Below are 14,193 nucleotides of genomic sequence, written 5' to 3' on the forward strand. Positions count from 1 at the left end.
AGCCCAATTGGGCTTTAGTGTGGCTTGGGATGGGACCAAAGGGATTAATAAAGCTCTAATTCTAATGGGCCTCAGACTTATCTATTAACTCTTGACAAGCTCAAAATTACCATCAATTATATAACAAGTATCACTATGAAAATATAATTGCACGCTAGGCCTTATTAATAAATTATATCCCAAGACTCTAATATGATATCATTTGACCTCTTCATGAAATATCCATAGTGAACAAAGTCATAATGAACTATCACTTTGTAAATAACTATTTTATTCCTTGAGTAACCAGTTTAATCTTTTAGTTATTCATATTTATGAAATCTAATTTCATAAAATATGAATTTTAGTAACTCTTTAATAAAAAACCAATTCCCAATAAACTTATCTCAAGAGGATATTTCTTGTCTCTATAATAAGAGATTATGGATTCCATCTTGAGAGTATGAGTTCCCTCAACACTACGTATGGTTACCAAACATACTAAGTTTTGATCATTAAACTAAATCTCACTCCTAATATATCAAAGTAACTTATATTTCATGATCAGGTTCACTTTCCTCTCAGGATTAAGAGTTTATGAAATTAGAAGTTGTGAGATATATTATTCATGTGACAGTTGTTTATTGAATAATTAATTTCACAATGGTCCAGTTCAATATGTCTTACACACTTCCATGATCAAGACAAATCGTCTTAGTTGATGCGTTATAGTCTTCATAGATGAAACACTCAATTTCATTACCTTCTACAAACTATATTTTAAGTTTATAAGAAACTTGTGATTTATATCTTCTGTAACTAAATCACATAAATCACATACAAGGCATCTCAAGGACTATGATAATGTTGTTGGCGTTTATGCCCTAAAATCCAATTCATTGGCATGTCATAAATAATTAAATTGTTTAATTATATGAGATTATTTATAAATGAACTAATAGGACATTATCTTAGTCCATGAGATGCATTGTATGTGATTTAGTCACAGAAGATATAAATCACAAGTTCCTTGTAAATTCAAAATGTAGTTCGTAGTCAGTGATGAAATTGGGTTTTCATCTGCAAAGACTATAACATATCAACTAAAATGATTTGTCTTGATCATGGAAATGAAGATTTCTAATTGGTATGTTGATATGTTTTAAGAGTTAAGACATATTGAACTGGACCGCTGTGAGATTTATTATTTTCCTAACGACTGTCAAATGAATAATAAATCTCATGACTACTATTTACATTAACTCAAAATCCTGAGAGAATAATGAACCTGATCATGAGATGTAAGTTGCTTTGATTTATCAGGAGTGAGATCTATTAGTCACGATCAAAACCTCAGTATGTTGGGCAGCCACATTTAGTGTTGACGGAACATATATTTTCAAGATGGAATTCATAGTCTCTTAACGGAGATACAAAATATTTCCTTGAGATAAGTTTAATGAGTTTGGTTATTCAGAGAGCTGGGTCCAATCACTTTAGTAAGGAGTTACTAAAGTATATATTTATGGAATTAGATTTCATAAATATATGATGAATAACTTAAAAGACTAAACCGGGTATTCAAGGATTAAGATGTAGTAATCTTCAAAGTGGCAGTCTACATTCATGACTTTGTATTACTACGAATATTTTATGAAGGGGTTGCATGTATAATAAAGTCTTAGGATATAATTTATAGATAAGGCCTAGAGTGCAACTATATTTATATAGTGGTATTAAATATAGTTAATGGTAACTTTGGATTTGTCAAGAGTTGACAGAAAAGCCCAAAGCCCATTGGAGCTAGTGTCTTATTGGTCCCCTTTAGTCCCACTCTAAGCCACACATAAGAGTCCAATTGGAATGGCCCAAAAGGCTAGCCCAATTAGATAATCAGTTATATATAAGGAGAGAAACATACAGAATTTCATATGACCTTTTCATAAGTGTTTTCATACAAGGAATGAAATGGTTTGTATGTGAGTGTTGGACACTCTCCTATTCTCTCCTTAGAAACTGATTGAGAGACCATACTTCTTGGGCATTAAGTGGAATTGGAGTGAAGATTAAAAGTGTTCCCAAGTACTTCTGAACTTCGGTTTTGAATTTCACCGGATCAAGGTACACTCTCTTGTTCTTAAATTCTGAAACTTACATAGTACATGTTATCAATTGCGAATGAAGTAGATCCGTTAATTTTCCGCTCCGCATGTTTTGTATGAGATACAAACACGTATTGTCCATGTGTTTTTCCAACAAATGTCACATTAGTTTATTTATAAATAGTCTTATATAATTAAATAATTTAATCATTAATAACATGCCAGTAAATTGGATTTTAGGGCACTAACTCTAACAATCCCCCACTTGCCGTCAAAGACAACTTTGCATATATCTAACACTTATTTCCCTTTAAAGTAACTCATAGTCACTCTAAGGCAAGGTCTGGAAAAAAGTTTCAGCCAGATTTATTGCATAAGTTATCTTTTCTACTACATCCCACACTCTAGTATCTCTCTAATGAGATAATACTTACGCTTAATGTGTATCTTCACCACCTAGAGTGAATACATATACTGAAGTCAAATTTCATGAATCACAATCAAACTACAAGTCAGTGTTGTGTAACTAGTAACTATCAAATCCTCACTTTGGTGAGCAAGCATATAATCTCCCGTTCTCTTAAGTTACTTGAGTGTATGCTTTACTCCTACTAAGTTAAGTAATAATGGATTTTAATTGATATTTTCCTACCATGCCTACTGCAAAATAGATATTTGGCTAAGTATATAGCATAGTATAATTGAGACTTCCTTTTAACATGGTATAAGGAACTGTCTTCATATGCTCTTCCTTTTATATGTCTTAGAACTATAGACCTAAACAAAAGAACTTCAAACTTGAAAGGAAGGAATCCTTTCTTGAAGTATCACATGCTATACTTGGCTAGAATCTAATCTATTTAAACAGTTTGAGATAGACCCAACATCCTAATTTTTAAATCTTACTAAAGTTTAACTCTTAGGATGTGACTAGTCTCACTCAAGTACTTCATATCAATCTGGTCTTGACAACAAAAAATTCTATTGATGACAATATCTATACATCATTCTAAATGATTAGAATGTGTTCAACATAAATTAAGAGATTTATTACTCTATTAGTTTTTACACACATAAGGCATTTCACTATTTGATCAAAATCAAACAATTTGATTGCTTGATCAAAGATGATATTGTATGATCTAGATGCTTGCTTTAGTCCATAAATGAATTTTAAGCAACTTGCATACTAAATACAACTGGTTCTTTGCTATGAACTAGTCTAGTTACATCATATAGATGTCTTCCTCAAGATTGTTACTAAGAGAAGCTTTCTTGATATTAATTGTCATATTTCATCCAAATAAAATATAATGGATAAGAGAATCTAGATAGAGTCAAATATGAATATTGGTGAAAAAATCTTTTCATAATCAATCTATTTCTTTTTGAATAAATCTTTTTGCCACTAATCTTGACTTTAAAGGTTTACACCTTCTATTCTATCAATCTCATTTTCTTGTAGATCTATTTAAAAACAATAGGCTTAATGTCATTAGGCGCCTCTACAAGTTCTAGACTATAAATAGAATCTAATTCTATTTATATAACTTTGACCTAGCAATCCATATTCATATCATCTATTGCCTCTATATAGGATCCGAAGATCAAATTCATATCCTTATGGGATGACTTCAAAACTTTATCCCAAAGGTATGAATTTATCAGGTAGTCTGAAATCCTCCCTCTATGATATTGCATCAGTGTACTAGTTATCTATAGAATAATGTCTTGTGGTATATTTAATACAACCATCTCATTTCTAAATGTATTTTATAGTTGTCCTACAACAAATTTTGACATTTTCTTCTAGAACAATTTTAAGTTTAGCTTTAAGATTATTCACAGTCATTATACAGAAACTTTGTTTTTGTACTTTACAAACACTTTGTTATTTTTATGACTACTAAAATAATCTTTTGCAATTCCTTTTGGATACCCAACATAAACATACATTTTTCTACTTTTTTATTCTAATTTGTCAGACTTCCTTTCTAGCACAAGTGCCGGACATCCCAAAAGTGTAAATATCATATTCTAGATTTTCACCCAATCCACTAATTGACAAATGTCCTAGGGACAATCTTTTGGAATCAATTTTAGAAAATGTATAGTAATAATTAGAGTATATCTCCAACAGAAATAAGTAAATAGAAATACTTATCATGTACTTTACCATTTCTAAAAGAGTCATATTCCTCCTTCATGTATGCATTGACTTAAAGAAGTCATTGGAACTATATTCCTTTACAATAAAGGAGCCCTAGGTCGTATTATCCTCTAAATAGAATTTGTAGACTGGGAATATAACAAAAAACTAATGGTTCTAAAAGCCCATTTTTCACTAGTCTAGAATATCATTTAGATTAACAAGACCTAGACTTAAGTGCCAAAACATACATTATTGAAGGATGGAAACTTTCTCTTTAAAATTAAAACATGTAAACTTCCATCTAGATTACAATTTTGGACAATGCTTTAGATTTACCATAATGAAAACACTTTCCTTTAGGTCATGCTTTTGAGTTAATTTCCTTTTTGGCAACTCCTAGGACAACTAGCTTGCCCAACTATTTAGTATTATCATTCTTCTTCTTACCCTTACCTTTCGGTTAAGGCTTAGAATTTGAATTAAGTCATATTGATCATAGCCTTTGCTTTTAGGATGTCTTTCATTGCGTAAAACTCACTTATCAACTCAGATAATAAAAAAAGAATTTATTTATTTTCAAAACGATATGAATTGATCAAATGATTCTAATAATGACTTGTGGATCACATCCATATGAGATTAACAATTAATCTCTACATCCAAGAATTCCAATTCATTTGAAGATGAAAAATATTTTCATAAAATGACATAGAATTGAAACTCTTTAAGCCTTTCTTAGCACTCAATATGATTCATAGCAAACATCTCATTTAGACTTAATATAAAGTCTAAACTTAGTGCTAACTTTTGCATCTCATGCTGTAGCACAATTGAGATAGAAGCCAATGTAACATTTGAGCATCTTAATCAGACTACGATCATATCATAAGCTATCTTCCAAAAATGCATCATGTTTCAGAAATTATGACAACTAGTCGCTAACCCGTGCTATGCACAAGAAATTCAGCAATTTTATTTTAATGTATTATACGTATTTGTTTTCTTTTTTAAGCGCTAAGAAATAAAATTTTAATTAATTTCATATTAATCATGATATAATATTATATATGTAATCTACAAAGTATATTTGAACAAATAAATCAAAGTTTACAATAATCTGAGGGCTATTCCATAGGTTCATATAACAATTTCTATATTAAAATTGCAATAACATAGCATCAAAAACTCATATACAAATAAATACAAAAATAATTAGTTTATGCTTGTATGCTTCCACTTCTCATGGTTGAAAATCTTCATTACTATATACAATTGTATTTTTGTATAATGTAATCTCATTTTTGACCTCAAAGAAAAGTTAAATCGTGGTCCCAAAGAGCAACATAAAGTTGTTTTCAACCTCTGGCAGTGTTCTTTCTTTTCCATGGTACCCCAGATCTCCCAAAAATGCAGCTTATATGCCTTGAAAAAGAAAATAACTTATTAACTTCCTCGACAATAACAAAGACCTCCACATAAAAATGTCCAATCATCAAAATAAAAATCATATTCTTCAGTTTCAATAATCCACAGTTGAATTTAGTAACTCAGTTTAATGATAACACCAAAAACTTTAAATTACATACTATCCATCATTCCCATCATGAAAATCAAAAGATATGAGCATGCGTTTTGTAAATCATCATCTAAAACATTGCCATGTCAAATAAGAAAATGAATATATCAAGTATTGAGCACACACTTAACACAGAATGTAAAAACCTGGAATTGAATTAGTTTCCCAATATGAATCTCTTTGATCATTTTTTTAACTTGATAAGTACAGCTCTTGATCTAACTTCAAAATTAAAATCTGAAAAGTAGTAATTTAATATTTTAAAAAAGTTTTATATCCCCAAACTTAATGTTTAACTGGCAAAGAGAAAGAAAAGAGTTAAAAAAAATATGCTTTCAAATTTATCTTAGACATGAATCCTTTCTACAATCCACAAAAAGTCAACCACTAAGCTATCATGCATGAAAATGTTTATGGAGTGGTCTCACTTCCATCAAATCCCATCTGTTCTATAGATCATAATGCACAATTCAAATTCTCATTCTCACTACTTTAAACTTTAAAGTAGCACCACATCAACAATAACAATATTAAACAGTTAAGTGATATTATTATGAATCTTTAGTACTCTTCTCAAGTACTACCAAAATGCATGAGCATTCATTCATCAAATAAAAAATTTAATATTCATATGAGTAATCAAGTTAGTATGTGGAAACTCAATATGAAAATTTTAATTTGGTACATGCAAAAATGTAAATATGACATTTCAATTTTAATTTGTATTCAGCAGCATGTGATTTTAGAATCCTTAAAAGTGATGTGCACAACTTTTCTTTTTCCTTTTTTCTCTTTCCAGCTAAATGTGCACTACCATTCTCGAATTCGTAAAGTATATTAGAAGATACAGTAAATCTGGAGGAAAAAAAAAAACCAAAGAAATTGAAAGTATTTGGAAACACACACCTGAAAAGAACCATCAATTTGATGAAGCACTCATTATATATTTATAAATTCATGATCAACTGTACATAAATTGTACATATCAAGAAGCCAACTCTACCTCAAAATGAGAGTTTGTCTTTGTGAGTTTCTATGGGGTTCAGATTAGAAATAAGATTTTTTTATTCTTAGATAACATATCTACTTGTTATAATTAGTACATAGCTAAAAAGAAAATTTAATGCAAAAATTTCACAAAATAATATAAATGATTCCATCAATAAATGTGATTGTGCAGCTAGGTTTGTTAATTTTTAATTACCAAAATATCAGTCATCTTATCAGATACTACCTTAAGAATACCATTGTTTTTTGTTCATCCCTTCAAAAGAATCAATAAAAAATAAGTGCTTGTGTTGCTGGGTTTAGTAATTGTCAAGCGCACATTAATCTTCATCCATGGCTTCTTTGGGATGTTGTTGGCCTAATTTCATCATCTATTAATTTTTTGACTTGTATATGCCAATTAGATTTTAGATTAAGGTTATGATACCCATTGACAAAACATCAAACAGGCCAAGACCCTTTCACAAATCTTTTCTTTGAAAGTCATAGATAATAGGTCATATATAATGGAGTTCTGACAAACTATAATGGAATTCGCTTCAAAGCCCCAAGATTTATAAGGTACTTAGTTCAAAAAGTAAATTCTCAATACCATAATCTATTTATTCTAAAGACATCTAAATGATAGCATTTCTATATAAACAAAATTATAACTTAAAGAAGTCAATAAAGACATATAAAGAATATATAATACAAGCTTTGAGAATTATCAATTACCAAAACATTAGTCATTTTGATCACAAATTCACATAGAAACGATTATATAAATAAATTTACAGGCTTAAACTTATAGAATAATAACATATTTCCAGTAATTTTATTTATAATAAGAACTTTTCAACCAACCCAAACATTATCCACTTAAAGCCCTTTTTTTTTTGTCTTTTGGTAGCAATCTAAGTCATGGATGTTAATGGGGATAGAACAATATACTACCACTTCTAAAAGGTGTAGACACAGATACTCACCCCAAGATAATAAACTTTTGATGGGATCGTTGATTTGAGAACTAATGTTAAGAACCCCTTCAGCAGAAAGAAAAGTTCTGACATTTTGTCTTAGGAGGATAAATTGACCCAAAGCTATAATCTCTTTGAGTTTCTCTTCTTGTAGGCATTTCAGGGTAAATAATTCCTCTACCTGTTGTCATCCACTGCATAGAAAAATATATGAAACAAAGAGGAATAAGTTTCATGTAATAAAGCTCTGACATAATTTTTCTAATTCCTATTGATCAACAAGAAGTCAGCAATTGATATGTCTTACCTGGACATCACTGGGTCCAATTGTACACTTATGGCCTACACAATCTTGATGAGTAATGCCTCCCTAAAATCAAAAAAAACTCAACTTTAGTTTTTTTAAAATTAAACCCGATAATAATCAAGTAATTGAAATTCTTTGAGACAAAGTATACTTGTAACATGTGCGTGACAGTCTCAAAACCTATAAAACAAAAATCACATCAGAATATATTGAATTAATATACACAATGAGTCACGATTAATGAATGTACATAACATCAAAAACAACAATGAATGCAGAACCTCTGTGTGGATGATTTGGAAATCCATTGGGAGGAGTCACTACAATCCATACCAATCAAAGACAATTCAAACTTTAAGAAAGATAAGATTGGAATTTTTCATACATGAAAAATCGTCCAACATTAGAGAAGGATCCAAATTCTTCAAGTCAATTCTGAAAATTTAATACCCAGAAGACACAAAGTCAAGAACAAAATAACCATGAACAAAAATTGACACCAACCAACTAATAAAATAGCTATATAAAGATTCTTGAAACCCAAACACACTAAATAAAACCCCCAAAATTATTCATTATTTGATTCCTACAATTTCTCAGTAACCAAAAAAAGAATCATTATTATTATGAAAAAAAAATTTAAAAACCAAAGCAATGACACGAAAAGAGAGAGATGGATATCAAGGAATTTAGGATTTTGAACATAATGTTGTAAGTTGTAACAATGTACATAAAAGAGAAATCACAAAAATGAAGATAACCTCATCCTGCCCAATTAGCTAACATTACAGCAACCCTATTTAGCTTGGCTGGAATGAAATTGAATTTCCACGAATGCAATCCTGGCAACAGAGAATAAAATATTAAAATAGGAGCAACTAAAAGTCCATAGCTTTAAAATTTGGAGTTAGAAAGAGCATAAAATATTAAAATAGCGGCAACTAAAAGTCCATAGCTTAAAATTTTGGAGTTAGAAGATTGCATAGCAAAGATCACCTGCTGAACATCTGTTTTGAAAATAACAGAAAAATGCCAACATTAAGACCAAATTAGGACACAACTAACAGTTCTAATATTTTTAAAACTTGCAATTATTTGCACAAAGCTACCTTTTATAAATATTCTGAAACCTACAATGTCAGTATTTTGCAGAAAATGAACAGCCCAATATGCTTTAAACTATATAACAGTTGGTGTATTCCGTCTACTCATGCTAGCACGGTGATAAATTAGTTTCGTAATCTAGTTGTGAACATTGTAAAAAAAATCAAGTAGAAAGAAAAGGCAACATAACAATCATCCACCCCACAGCATTACACGAAGAAATCAGAGTCAAACATAGTCATTGAAATCACAAAGGATAAGATTCACCCCAAATACTAAAAACAAACAGCCCTTATATGACCCACAACACAAAAGAGATAGTAATAAAATTTAAAAAGAAAAAAAACAGCAATCTAAAGAAACAATATTATTAATCTAATCTATGCAGAACAATCAGAAGAATAGAGGTCAAGAGCAATTGGGATTTATAGATACCTAAACTGAATAGAGATGTAGGTAGGAAGAGAGAGAGGTTAACGTTAGAAAGCCAAAGTCTGAAGATTTAAAGCTGTCTTTGGAAGAGAGAGCCTAGCATTAGCAAGCTGAAGCACTATTGTTAAAGACCATTTTTTTAAAACCGTAAAACTGGGGAGAGACAAAGGGTTTTGCGTGAGAAAATAAATTTGGGGAAGGGGGAGGAATCTGAAAAGTGGGAAAGGGAGAGGATAAATAGTAAGTTTGAAACCGTGAATATAAAGGGTTTAAGTAAGGGTTTAGGTTGAAAAGGCTTTGAGTTTGGGCTTTATTGTGGAATTAACTGCATAAGAAGAAGGCTTTATGTAAATATAGGGCTGGGATTTATTTTATATCTATTAGGATTTTATAATTTGATAAAAATTATTTTAAAATTTTTGGACAAATAAAAAAAGAAGATAGAAATGACATGGCTGCTGACGTGACTCAACGTGAGTATAGCAACATTAAATTTTACGTTTCAGCTTTTAGTAATACAAGCATATAACCCGCACAATGTACGGGATATTTTAATACTTATTCAGGGTGGAAAATGAAAATTTAAACAATTCTTTGTTTCTTCCTTTTTGATTGTACATTGAATTCCAATCTCAAAAATTCCTATTTTTGATATAAAACATTAAATTACTAAATGAAAAAATATCAATGAAACTTAAATTACAATTAACAAAAACACAACCCATAAACTTAGGTTAAATCCAAACACAAACAAACGAAGAAAAAAAGTCTCATATTTACAATGACAATTCAAATATATTAGGAATTGAATTTTTATAGAAAAACACTAATCTTTTAATTAAGGAATTGAATTTTCGCTGTTGAGTATAAAGCTTGATTGGTACGGTTTACTAAACAATTAATATTGAAAAGGGTGCTCGTTTAGCTATCACAAAAATATCCTATTCCTAATGAAAATAAGATAACCAAAAAATTAAATAAAAACTTATTCTTCACCATGACACCAAACCCCCTAACCCCAATCATGGTTCTCGCAATTTAATTCCCATTGTCCATGACAAATTATCCCCATAACTCACTCACCTATATTAGTGCTTCCATATTCTATTTTCATTAATAACTTACAACTGCTCCATGTGGCCTTATCAGGTGAACTTTAAAGTTTAAAGAAATGATAACTTCAACATGTGGCATTTTGATAGGCCACACATTTATCTAGTTGCTGTTATTAATCAATACAAAGGCTGGGAAATGAACAATTTTTTAGTACAAACATCTTTGCAACACAACTTAAGCTCTCAAACAAAGCATACAATATTGATAGACATTATAATGAGTAGAAACTGCCCTTGATGTGGCTTACTACATAAGTAACAACATATTAATGCCCATCCAAATATGCTTCAATGTTGTTTCTTCAACTTGCTTAAACTGAAAATCATATCCAGTTGCAATCAGTTAGTCTTAATTAGCGCATAGGTAGAAAGTCAATAAATAAAAAATAAAAAATAAAAAAAAGAATCTTAACTGCTCTAGAGTTTCAATCTTGTCTCTCCCACTACAGATCATATCAAATCCTCCCTGATAAAAAGAAAAGGCGAGCAAATTAAATATGACTATCTTATAACTTCAACATGCATGGTTACATCTATAGCTCATGACTAAATTACATATATAGTTAATAAAACTTTTGCACAGGTATGTTTGGCAAGCCCAAAACACCCAGCTTTTTGAACTTATTTTGGCAGGCCTTACACTGAAAGAATCCTTTCCCCCTCCTTTTCTAGGGTACTATTAGCAAATAACCAATCAACAAAGAAATAATAGTCACTAACCCATGCAATGCATAGGCAATATTCTTATGAAAGTATAATTTATACATAAAAAAAAGCTTTCTAATTTTACATGAACTATATAATTGTAAAAATTCAAGAAGTGAACTCTCCATTGTAATGAATAATTCATGTTCGAAAAGTAGTTGCAACATGTTAATAATTCGCCTACTTCTACTACTACTTTGGGCTTGGCTTTTTCTCAAACATCTTCTATACGTAAAGCAGCAAATAGGTTTACGTCCCTACCAAGCGAGCAAAAACAACCTTACCATGTGGCTGAGGACCATTCTAAGTAGTCGAAAGTAAATAGAAGTAAACAAACCAAAATTGATGGCCTTTTTGTAAAAGAACCAAGATGCAAACTAACACCAAAGTTGACATTCATCAAATATTAATGTGTATGTGTGTATATTTTTTCCTTTTTTTATTTTTTTATTTTTTTTTATCACAGATCACACATTATCATCAATAATAAGATCAAATTCAAAATCCCCAAATCAAGGCCTTCAAAGTAGAAAGGAACCTAAATACCTATACTTCCTATACAACAGTAGCTATTTAATTAATTGAGTCAAAGAAAACCCAAACTATCCAAACCCCAATTTTGCTTCAAAACCGAGATGGAAAAATAAATATTCCACCTTAAATAGCTAGAACCTAAAGAAAGGAAAAAAAAAAAAAAAAACCTTTAAATGCCGGCAAACCAAAGGCCAACCATTCAGCCACAGCATCCCAAAACACCAAAGCTGATCACCCACAACCACAAACAAAATTCCATGAACAATTGAAGTGGAGAGAGAACAATACATAGGAAGTGATAAGCTTGCAACGCTAAAGAACATGAAACCACTGGATTGTATGTTCTTTATATTCTTAACATGCATGTCAAATTTCCAACCAATTCAGACTTGATAATTAATTCGATATGAAATAAATTTTTTTGGTAGAAAATGACATGTGCCTTAGCAATCAATGCACGGAATTTGTTTTTCTGAAATTTCTTCAAACTTATAATCAAACAACACCAAGTTATAATTAAAAAAAATGCATTAAAAAAAGGAAAAAAAATAAGCTTAATGAAGAGAGGATCACTTTGTCAAAGTCCCATGTCTTATGCAATCATTGCACAAAATGTTTGCCCCATTTTAATCCTATAGTATCAACACTATCTATGCATTTGAGGACCACTTTTGACCTTTTAAAAAACAGAGTGTCAAGTAAAACTATAAATTAAGAAAAATGACCCCTAAAAATGAAAGTTTGAGAAAGCTGTAAGGTGCAATGAATAAAAATGAAATTTCTAATTCTGTCAATGTGAATTAACTACATTTGAAATTACCTGAATTCTTTCTATCTTTCTCACAATGTCAAAAATCTTCTTAAGTACCTCTTTGTTTGATTTTTGATGCCCTTACAAAGACAAAATGACATTAAGCAACATTTAGGAATTCACTCAGTGAACAATTTTTAAAATTCTGAACAAAAAAAGAAAAAATTGAAATCCTACAAACAAGAGAATGTACTTGGTGAATCTAGTGGAACACACTTGCACAACATTACTAACCCTCCAAGATAGCAAGATATTATAATCACAAATTAAGATGCATCAAAAGGAAAAGAGCAAGAAACTAAATTCATAGTAATGGATAAATAAGAAAGGATAATGCATTAAAATTTAAAACAACTATTCCATAGCAAAAGAGTAAAAGGTACTTCAAAATTAGTTCCAATAATCTCATGCCTCAAAGGAAACAACAATTTCTGAAAATTTTATTGACTAAATTCTTTTAACAAACAGGTAGAGCGCATCATTAAACAAAAAATAGATAAATAGATATTGGGACTCAAAGCTCAAATATTTGCTATGATGCACGGACATGGACACGACACGGACACTGATATGACGATACAGCAATTTTTGAAAAACAAGGACACAACACGGCGTGGACACGGCAATTAAATAATTAATTAAATTTTATATTTAGGCATATTTTTAAATATTTTTAGACATAAAATACGTTTATGTCTAGAATTTAAATTATGTAAGAACTACAAATAAGTAAACTAACACTCAAAGTAGTACAATAATACACATAAAATGTTTAGAGTACAAACCAAAAGTTTAAATAGGCTACATTCAAAAGCTACAATATTCATTTTCAGTTTATAATTTCAGTATTCATTTTAGTAAAATCATATACAATATTTAAGTTTAACTTTAATAAATTAATAAAACTATAGCAGTAACAATATTATATTATATGGCAGTAACAACTAACAACATTATATTTGACACATAATGACAGGAACAACATAAACGTTATATTATATCCCACTCTCACACAATGACAGTGAGAGTGGGATTAAAAAAAAAAAAAAAAGCGTGTTGTACTTATAATAAGTGAGTATTTAACTTAAGTAACCCATTCACCCAAACGTAGGCCAAATATCTGAAAGAAAGAAAAAAACAGAGAGAAGCTTAAAGAAAAGAGGTCGGACCTAACGTTGTCCACGCCGAGAGAGAGAAAGATCAGAAGGGACAGGGCACGGCGGCGACGTCTATGGAGCTCGCCGATCGGCCCGATCTAGCTCTGGCGATGGACAGAGGGCAGCGGCAGTGGCAGCGGGCAGAGGTCAGAGGGAGGGTGAGTGGGTTGAGAAGTGAGAAATTGAGAATCTGAGATGTGGGTTTCGGTCTAATGACTTCTCAGACTTGTTGTTTTATAGTATATCACAAGA

The 14,193-nt window shown here is 30.5% G+C and overlaps 1 long non-coding RNA gene across 2 annotated transcripts; it reads right to left on the bottom strand.

Annotated features, from left to right (window-relative positions):
- Positions 1-5,466: 5,466 nt before the first annotated feature.
- Positions 5,467-9,744, bottom strand: LOC142615146 (uncharacterized). 2 transcript variants are annotated; one of them, XR_012840664.1, is made up of 6 exons: positions 9,623-9,744; positions 8,845-8,925; positions 8,235-8,263; positions 8,084-8,146; positions 7,786-7,970; positions 5,467-5,655 (listed from the first exon to the last, which is right to left on the bottom strand). It is a non-coding gene; the product is annotated as an uncharacterized LOC142615146 (long non-coding RNA). The 2 variants fall into 2 exon arrangements; XR_012840663.1 differs by lacking the exon at positions 8,235-8,263.
- Between the last annotated feature and the right edge of the window lie 4,449 nt (positions 9,745-14,193).

This window comes from Castanea sativa, chromosome 11 (assembly GCF_040712315.1).
Source record: "Castanea sativa cultivar Marrone di Chiusa Pesio chromosome 11, ASM4071231v1".
Lineage (NCBI taxonomy): Eukaryota > Viridiplantae > Streptophyta > Magnoliopsida > Fagales > Fagaceae > Castanea > Castanea sativa.